This window comes from Talpa occidentalis, unplaced genomic scaffold (genome assembly GCF_014898055.3).
Source record: "Talpa occidentalis isolate TD23 unplaced genomic scaffold, MPIMG_talOcc4v2.1 talOcc4.10, whole genome shotgun sequence".
NCBI classification, from domain to species: Eukaryota; Metazoa; Chordata; class Mammalia; order Eulipotyphla; family Talpidae; genus Talpa; species Talpa occidentalis.
In genome coordinates, this window is record NW_023600993.1 from 84,415,902 (window position 1) to 84,426,688 (window position 10,787).

The window sequence follows — 10,787 nt, forward strand, 5'->3', positions numbered from 1 at the left end:
TGCTGTGCCATGTGGGTAGCTCCCTGGCCGGGGATCGAACTCGTGCTGCAGAGGCTGCGGGTTTAGCTTCATAGGTTGCATCTGAACCCCTTGCGCCACCAGGGACGCCCGGACCTAATAACTTTTTTCACTAATAACGGTTACCTGGAACCGTCTTTTGTCAAAAGTGAGCCCAGAGCCCCAACGAGTGGAAATCATTTTCTGAGGCTATCGAGCAAGTTGGAACCAGCTGAGGTTGTGAGGAGGTGGGAGGGTTGATGGCGGGGGGAAGCGGATACTGCACTTTTCTTAGGTATCAGGATGTCTGCATCTTTGACGATTGTGTTGTGCTCGCTGTGCTAGGTTGGTGGTTCAAAAGTGTGTTTGCCAGCACACTTCCTGCAGCAGCTGCCTCACCTGGAGACTTGGTTAAAGTTGAAAATTCTTGGACACCATCCCAGACCTACTGAATCAGAAAGTTTTGGGGTGGGGCCATAATCAGTGTTTTAATAAGACCGCCACGTGTTGTCATGCGCACTCTGCTACCTAATAAGTTGAAGCCGAGGACCATCACTTGTGTGTAGTTGGTTTATAGAGGCAAAGTAACTTGCCCACTCTTATAGAGGCAAAGTAACTTGCCCACTCAAACTAGTGTCAGGGTCTATTTGACTTCAAAATCTGTACTCTATCCTTAAGCTTTAAGCCTTACAGAATATCAGTAAGGTCGTAATCCTTTGCATATCTGTCAACACTCACTGGTAGTTTTCCACTTTAGGTGAGCCACAAAATCTATGGCGTGTTTTTTTTTGTTTTTGTTTTTAGAGTACCATAACTGATCTTTTTCACCACAACCCAACCCCAAGGTCCTATTTCAGTAGGTGAAGTGAGGCTGGATCCCAAAGATGATAGGTACACATTGCAACAGATATTACCCTGTCAGGACCTTGTGGGAAAGCCATATTCCTGGCATGGCTGCATGTTTTTTGGCTCTTGTACTTTTCAGCCTTGGCTCTTCTGGACCATTTTCCCTCCCATATGCAAAACTACAGCATAGTCTCACCAGCTTACTCCAGTATGCAAGTGTACCATTGATATAAAACCTCTTTTACAGACTTCCTGGTGGCTTTCAGACACTGATTACACTATCATAGAATGCTGCAAGAATACCTAACCCGTTGTCAAAGACAGAATAGGTAAGTTTTCACTGCACTGGGTCTGGTGATAAAGATTTTTGATGGGGAATCTGATCTGGGGTGAGGGAAGACAGAGCTCTAAAGAAAGACTGCTAAGCAGGGAAGAGGAGAGGGCATTTTGGGGGTAGATGAAACCAGTGGTAAGGAATAAAACCAAAAGTTAGGGGAGGAAGAGGGGCATCATGCTGCAGAACTTGTTTTTACCTCTAGGGTGGAGGAAGTCATGGTAAGGATTTGAGTAGGGGATACTTCACTTTTCAGGTTTTCATATAAGCAAGATCACTCTGGCTGCTGTTTGGAAGACTGGATCAGAGTTGGAAACTAGTTTAAAGTTATACAAATGAGAGTTGGTAGGGGCACTAAAGGTGGAGAAAATTGGGGGTAAAACACAGTTCAATCTTTTTAAAACGTAAAGGTTTTTTAAAATTGCTGTGACATACACAATTTTTAAGTGTACAGTTCAGTGGCACCTTTGCTGTGCAGCCATCACCACTGGCCATTTTCAGAACATTTTCATGTTGCAAAACTGAAACTCTGTACCTATCAAGCTGTTAACTCCCTCTTCTCTCATGGCCCCCCTCCAGCATCCATCCTACCTTTTAACCCCTGGCAACTACCATTCTGCTGTGTCTCTGAATTTGACTAAGTGCTTTTTACTGTAAGGGACAGCCTGCTCTGCTCCACGCTCCCTTGGTTGGGCTAGGGAACCTGGGATCTCCTCTTTTCCTGGGGACCACCCTGTTTACAATAAGAGTGGGATCACACCATGTTTGTTCTTTCCTGGTTGGTTTATTCCACTTCGCATACTGCTTTCCAAATTGATGTGTCAGAACTTCCTTTTTAAGACTGAATAATAAGTTGTTAAATGTATGTTAAATGTCCTTTGCATTATATGCCACATTGTTTATCCATTCATGCACAGAGGAAGGTTTGGACTGCTTCCACCTCTTTGCTGTTGTGAAAAAATGTCTCTATGAACGTGGGTACACAGACAGCCATCCATGTCTCTGCTTTCAGTTCTTTTGGGCAGATACCCAGATGTGGAACTGTTGGATCATATGATGATTCTATTTTTTATTTTTTGAGGAACTGCTGTACAGTTTTCCACAGTGACTGCATTTCCCTAATGACTAGTGATAGTGACTGTCTTTTCATGTATTTATTGGCCATTTGTATATCTCCTTTGGAGAAATGTCTGTAACAGGTCTTTGCCCATATCGAGTCTGGCCATTTGGATATATTTTTCCCATTTTTTTTTAAGCTCAAGGTTAACATTGGTTTCAACCTTGTGTATGATTTTTTTTTAAAGATTTATTTATTGGGCCTCCCCAGTGGCGCAGTGGTTGAGCGCTGGGTTGCGAAGATGCCCGCAGCCTCTGCAGCGCCGGTTCGATCCCCGGCTGCTCCCCGGCCACCGGAAGAGGGTCCCACATGGCGCGCAGACCTCTCCTGCCGCCCGCTGCTCCCCTCAGCAGTGTACTTCGGTACTTCTGCCTGCTCTGCTCCCCACTCTGGTGAATTCTCTCACCCTCCCACGCTTCTGACTGTACCCAGTGCATGTACAAACAAACAAACAAATAAATAAATAAATATACATGCCTCTTTAAAAAAAAAAAAAAAGACTTATTTATTTATTTATTTATTTATTTATTTATTTATACAAGCACTGGGTACAGTCAGAAGTGCAGGAGGGTGACAGAATTCACCAGAGCCAGAGCAGGGAGCAGAACAGGCAGACTGACGAAATACACTGCTGAGGGGAGCAGCAGGCGGCAGGAGAGGTCTGCGGGCCATGTGGGACCCTCATCCAGAGGCCGGGGATCGAACCGGCGCTCAGAGGCTGCGAGCAGCTTCGCAGCCCAGCACTCAACTGCTGCGCCACCAGGGAGACCCTTGTGTATGATTTAGAGGAACAGGATTTCCCCCTTCATGTCTTACCACGCCACGTCCACCACCAAAGCACCCCTGCTCTTCCATAGTCAATTGTGCTCCCACCCCACTTTGTTCTCTCTGTCCTCTGCCACCATCACCACCCCCACTCCCTTCACCCCCTCCTACCTCAGTTCTACAGTCAGTTTCCTAAGGTTTGTTATTAGTTTGCCTTTATTTGATCCTTGTTGTTGTTTTTTTTTAAAAAAAAGATTTATTTATTTATGCATACAAGAACTGGGGCACAGGCCAGAGGTGTAGGGGATGAGAGGATTCACCAGAGACATAGTGGGGAGCCCAGCAGGTGGATTGACTGAAATACACTGCTGAGGGGAGCAGCAGGCGAGACAGGAGAGGTCTGCTGCACCATGTGGTTTGCTTCCTGGCTGGGAATTGAACTCGTGCTGCAGTGGTTACGGATAGCTTCATAGTGCTGCATCTTAACCCCTTGCAGCACCAGGGAGGCCCAATTCTTTGGATTTTTTTTTTCTTTCTATCATTTGGGGTTTTTTGTTGTTGAATTTTTAAGAGTTATGGATATTAACCTGGATATTAATCCCCTTTCATATGCATAATTTGCAATATTTTCCCCTGTTCTGTGGGTTGCCTTTTTACTCTATAATAATGTCCTTTAAAAATAATGTTTTGTTTTTTAAATTAATTAATTTATTTATACAAGCACTGGGTACAGTCAGAAGTGCAGGAGGGTGAGAGAATTCACCAGAGCCAGAGCGGGGAACAGAACAGACAGACTGACAAAATACACTGCTGAAGGGAGCAGCGGGTGCGGCAGGAGAGGTCTGTGCGCCATGTGGGACCCTCACCGGCGGCCAGGGATCGAACCAGCGCTGCAGAGGCTGCGGGCCAGGGGAGGCCCTAAAAATAATATTTTAAATTGAAGTAATATGGCATATGTTTCAGGTGTGCGCCATCATAAACCAGTGCTCATTAAGGTCACCACAAAAAGTCCACTTCTGTCATTTGCCATACATTCGACCCCTGGGGTTTCCCAGCTACCCCTTTCCATCTGATAGTCACTAATTTGGTCTTCTAGTCTGAAAGTTTATTTATTTTTGTTTTATTTAATTAATTTGTTTTCTTTACTACATATGAGTGAAATCATATGGCATTTGTCTTTCTCTGTCCGACTTATTTCACTAAGTGTCATATCCTTTAGGTCCATAGCAGGATTTCATCTTTTTTGCTTGTTTGTTTTAATAGCGGAATAGTATTCCATTGCATAAATATACCACATATTCATAATTCAATCATTGTTTATGGATTTGTAGGTTGTTTCTAGCTCTTATCTATTGTAAATAATACTACAATGAAAATGGGGGTGCAGATATCAATAATTCTTTGAATTAGTGTTTTTGCATTCTTCAGATAAATGCTAAAAGTGGGATAACTAGATTGTATGGAATTTCTATTTTAAATTTTTTTGAGGAATTTCCATACTGCTTTGCACAATGGCTGCAGCAGTTTACATTCCTCCCAATAGTATACAGGGCTTCCTTTCTCACCACATCCTCCCCAACACACTTGTTTCTTGTTTTTTTGTAAGGTGGCCATTCTCACAGGTGTGAGGTAATATTTCATTGTTTTGAGTTACAGTTCCTTAAAAGTAAGAGATGATGAGCGACTTTTTATGTGCCAGTTGACCATCTTTAGGTCTTTGGAGAAGTGTCTATTCAGATCCTCTGCCCATTTTTTAATCAGGTTGTTTAACTTTTGTTGAGTTTAATGTGTTCTTTCTATAATTTGAATATTAACTCCCTGTCAGAATGAGATTTGCAGATGTCTTGTCCTGTCAGTAAGGATGAAAGCTTTTTCATTTTAATGATAGCTTCTTTCACTGTGCATAGAGTGTAGTCCCATTTATTTGTTTTTGTTTCCCTTGGCTGTTGGAGTTGAGTCCCCAAAGGTATTCCTATGGCAGATTTTGAGGCGTTTATCAACCTGTGTTTTCCTCTCCGTGTTTTATAATTTCAAGTCTTACATGCAAGTCTTTTTTTTTTTTTTAAGATTTATTTATTCATGTATAGAAGAACTGAGGTACAGGATGGAGGTGCAGGGGTGAGAGGATTCACCAGAGACAGTGGGTAACAGAACAGCCAGGTTGACTGAAATACACTGCTGAGGGGAGCAGCAAGCAAGCCAGGAGAGGTCTGCTGCACCATGTGGGTAGCTCCCTGGCTGGGGATCGAACTTGCGCTGCAGTAGCTGTGGATAGCTTCATGAGCTGCATCTTAACCCCTTTGTTCTTTTTATTTTTTTAAAAGATTTATTTATTGGGACTCCCCAGTGGTGTAGCGGTTGAGTGCTGGGTTGTGAAGCTGTCTGCAGCCTCTGCAGCGCCGGTTTGATCCCCAGCCACCAGGCAAGGGTCCCACATGAAGCGCAGACCTCTCCTGCTGCCCGCTGCTCCCCTCAGCAGTGTACTTCATCAGTCTGCCTGTTCTGCTCTCTGCTCTGGCTCTGGTGAATTCTGTCACCCTCCCACGCTTCTGACTGTACCCAGTGCTTGCATGAATAAATTTAAAAAAAAGATTTATTTATACAAGAACTGGGGTACAGGCCAGATATGTGGGAGGGTGAGAGGATTCACCAGAGATAGAGCAGGGAACAGAACAGGCAGACTGATGAAATACACTGCTGAGGGGAGCAGTGGGTGAGACAGGAGAGGTCTACCGCACCATGTGGGCATCTCCACGGCCGGCGGGGATTGAACCTGCACTGCAGAGACTGCTGACAGCTTCACAGCACTGCGCTCAACCACCTGTGCCACCAGGGAGGCCCAACTTTGTTCTTTTTAAAGATTGTTTTGGTTATTGAATTTCCTTAAAACGCCATATAAATTTTAAGATCAGTTTTTCCTTTTTTTTTTTAAGATTTATTTAGGCATACAAGAACTGGGGTACAATTCTTGAATGCATAAATACACTGCTGAGGGGAGCAGCAGGCAAGTCAGGAGAGGTCTGCCGTGCCATGTGGGTCACCTCCCTGGCAGGGGATCAAACTCCTGCTGCAGTGGCTACAGATTGCTTTGACTAACCCCTTCGCCACCAGGGAGGCCCCTCATTGAGGTTTTGATAGAGATTGCAATAATTATGCAGATTACAGGGTAGTATTACCATCTTAAATATATTGTCTTCAAGTTCGCAAACAGAAAGTATCATTCTACTTATTTGTATCTTTTCATTTCTTTAACTGATGTTTTGTATTTCTTAGCATATGTCTTTCACTTTCTTGGTTAATTCCTAAGTATTTTATTTTTTTTTGGTGTGATTGTAAATGGAATTGTTTCCTTAATTTCATTTTCACATTGCACGTTATTAGGGTATACAGCCAACTGATTTTTGTGTAATGATTTTGTATCCTACAACTTTGTGGAATTCATTTATTAGTTCAAGGGTTTTTTTTGTAGTCTTTCAGTTTCTACATATGTGATCATATCATCTGCAAACATATAACTTTATTTCTTCCCCAAACAGGATTTAATTATATATATGCTGTATTTTATTATATTGTGACGCTCCAGCCTCACTCTGAGATTCACTAAGTCTGTGTTTACATGGGAAGAGAGAGAGGGTGTCACTGAAAGTTATATTTGCAAAGGTTCTCAGATCCTGTAGTCCAACCCAAGGTCACACCAGTTAGAGATTCAACAGGCATCTGAAACCTGATCTATACTGCTCTTAGCTTTCTAGGAGCAAAGCCATGCTGGAGCTAGCTTGGAGAACCCTTGCCTACAAGATATTTCTGGGACTGAGACTTGTTCCCTTTCTATTTTCACCCAAGACTTTCCTTATCTTAGGAAGTGGGGAATCTGGCTAACCCGCAGTGCATCCATCTGGCTAGAATAAACATCCTGGGTGGTCCGAGATGGAGACAAGCTTGATGAAGAGTCAATTTTGGATGTAGGACAAATTTTCCTTTGTGGAGCTGGGCTTTTAAACCAATATACACACAATTTCAGCCTGGAGAGTCAGTATGTCCTCCCAGCTGAATGCCCTAAAGCCATTGCCAGCTACTTGTAGTAGGGAGTTTGGAGGAAAATGCATACTCTGAGGGGTAAAACTGTACCCCAGACAGATGGATGAATTACAGAAATCAGGAGTCCTGGGGGGAAAAGATGAGCTATGGAAAGAGCACCTGTTGTAATTGAAGGTCTGAATTTGTGTTTGGCCATCTTTTTGCCTACAACAAATGTCTTACTAGCAATACCTGAGCTTTTAATAGGTGCCACCTGTGCTAAATGGTCTACGTTTGTTTTCCTTCAAAAACTGGCTGGACTCTTAACCACTTTACTAAACTCCTTTTACCTTTATTGAAAAAGTTTCCACAGTAAATGTAGGTTACACATGTAATTAAAATGACAATCTCGGGCCTCCCAGGTGGCGCAGCGGTTGAGCGCTGGGTTGCGAAGCTGCCCACGGCCTCCGAGGCGCCGGTTCGATCCCCGGCTGCTCCCCGGCCACCGAAGGAGGGTACCACATGGCGCGCAGACCTCTCCTGCCGCCCGCTGCTCCCCTCAGCAGTGTACTTCGGTCCTTCTGCCTGCTCTGCTCCCCGCTCTGGCTCTGGTGAATTCTCTCACCCTCCCGGCTTCTGACTATACCCAGTGCATGTATAAACCAAACAAACAAACAAATAGATAAATAAGACATGCCTCTAGAAAATTAAAAAAAAAATAAAATAAAATAAAAAAAAAAAATAAAATGACAATCTCAGAACTCCACTTGACCTTTAGGCCACCATAGATTCCTGGAGACCAAACGGTGAAATCAAGTGGTGTAGTGGGGATTATTGGGTGGCACTCCGTTTTCTTCCTTTCATAATTTGGAAAGATGAGGGGTTGTCTTCCCAACCCATGTTTCCTGATAAGTCAGTGTCTTGATTATAAATCATCAGGTCCCTAGAGCAGTAGCGTTAAAATTTCCTGGGTACAAATTTCTGAGGTCTGGGGATTTGCACTTTGGTATATTCTCCTGCCAATCTGGATGCATATTAAGACATGAGGATTCTGTCCCTATTCTGCCACCTGAAAGCTGTGTGGTACGGGGCAAGTTATTTCAATGGTTCTGCTTTTCTCTCAGTCCTATGCTGAGAGGTCAGATAACAATAAAGAATAACAGCAACCTGTGGATTTCATTTCCTTAAGAGGTGACTATCACTGTTCCCATTTTGTTGAAGAGGAAACCAAAACTTAGAGTGGTGAATTAACTTGCCTATGCTCACTTTGCCAATTGACAGAGCCAGAATTTGAATCCAGGTTCCATTCATAAAGTGCTTTGGAAAACTGGTAACACTGAGAGCAATGATGGTCACTATTTCCACATCCCCAGAGTGCACTTTATTCTCTGCTGCTCCTGAGTCTAATGTAGTGAGGTTTCAGCTACACCCAGGCCGGCTTGGCCCCTGCTCTATGGGAGCTTTCACATTAGCAGCTGGCACACTAGTGTTCTTTTAAGATCCAGAGTCTGGAGGAGTCCCACCCTGGATTCTCATTCATGGGATGGATGTTTCCCTGCTGGGGTCCATGAAGAATTTAGTTTGAAAAAGTGGTAGAAAGAGGTCTTCCTTGATCATCACTCTAAAAAATTACCCCCACCCCCACCCCCACCCCCATCACTTTTTCTTTTTCTCCTTTTTTACTATTGGACATGGAGTCTAAGTTTACATTGATACCCAAGGCATCATCATGGCCCTTTCGTTAAGAATAGGGCCATAGAGGGCCTCACTGGTGGCACAAGGGGTTAAGCACAGAACTGTGAAGCTATCCACAGCCTCTGCAACATGAGTTCGACATCCCTGGCCGGCCAGGGAGCTACCCACATGGCACAGCAGACCTCTCCTGTCTCTCCCACTGCTCCCCTCAGCAGTGTATTTCAGTCAATCGCCTTTTCTTGTCCCCACTCTCCGGTGAATCCTCTCACCCACCCCCACCCATCCACACCTCTGGCCTGTACCCCAGCTCTTGTATGCATAAATAAATAAATCTTTAAAAAATAAAAAGTACAGGGGCATAAAGAGGGCATCAGGCAATACATAGCCAACTCAACATATGTTCTCAAGGCTAGGGAGCAGAAATGCATTTAAAAGCTATTTCCTGAAGGAGAGACTGTTTCAGAGGGATAGATGTCCTTAGGTAACAGTCCCAGCTGCAGAAGAGCCCTAGAAACACTACCCGTCGACTTTCATTCTAGTGGTGTTTTTAATTTAAAAAAAAAAAATTTTTTTTAAAGATGTATTTATTTATTTATTTATACAAGCACTGGGTACAGTCAGAAGCGCGGGAGGGTGAGAGAATTCACCAGAGCCAGAGCAGGGAGCAGAGCAGGCAGAAGGACCGAAGTACACTGCTGAGGGGAGCAGCGGGCGGCAGGAGAGGTCTGCGCGCCATGTGGGACCCTCCCGTGGCCGGGAAACAGCCGGGGATGGAACCGGCGCTGCAGAGGCTGTGGGCAGCTTCGCAACCCAGCGCTCAACCGCTGCGCCACCGGGGAGGCCCATAAAAAATATTTTATTTATTTATACAAGCACTGAGGGGAGCAGCGGGCGGCAGGAGAGATATGCGTGCCATATGGGACCCTCGCCCGGCAGCTGGGGATCAAACCAGAGCTGCAGAGGCTGTGGAAAGCTTCGCAACCCAGCGCTCAACCGCTGTGCCACCAGGGGGGCCCTCCAGTGTTTTGTTTTTTTTTTTAAAGATTTTATGTTTATACAAGAATTGGGGTACAGGCCAGAGATACAGGGGGGTGAGACAGAGCGGGGAACAGAACAGGCAGACAGACCGAAATACACTTCTAAGGGGAGCAGCGGGCGAGACAGCAGAAGTCTATCCTGCCATGTGGGTTTCTCCCTGGCCAGCCAGGAATCGAACTTGTGCTGCAGTGGCTGTGGATTGCTTCATAGGTTGCGTCTTAACCCCCGTGCCACCAGGGAGGCCCCATTCTAGTGTTTGCTCATGCTAGGCCTCAAGACACATTGAGGCACAAGACATTTAGTTTCAGTTCTTTGAAAAGTATAAGAAGCCATCTCTTCTGAGACAGTTGAACCATCCAAATCAACTTCCCCTTTTAGGGGGATATGAATATTGATTTTCTGGGTGTAAAGTAATGGAGCTTATTTTGAAGAGTCCGCCCAGTGTGTTCCTCCTGACAAGTCCCAGGGCCAGTTTGAGGGATACTGACAGTAAAGTGGGAAAACCAGGCCCTTGGATGGATAAAGGAAATTTCTCCTCAAGGAGAGTGAGCTGTGGGAGAGACTATAGACATTCTCCACCATGTGTACTAGGGAGAAATCAGGAAGAAACCTCTAGTGCTTAGTCAAATTACCATATGTAGCTCAAAACCAATAGGTGGTGATCTGCCTGTCACTAGTTCAAATAAGCTCTGGGCAGACCTCAGGGTGCCCTTTCAACAAGACTTTAACTCACACTTAATACTGGTGCACGAAAAAGGCACCTCACTTTTTATGTGTACAAAAATGAAGAGATAATGAACAGATGTAGGCACAGAGCAAGACCATTTACTACTGTTGCACTTTGATTTGCCTTGTTTGGGCTACAGTAAACTGTGTAGTCATTTCATTGTGACAAATTCACCCCAGTTAGCTTAAGCAAAAAGGGGAATTTACAAGCTGGTAAATAGGGAAGTCCAGAAGTGGTACTGGTTTCAGAAA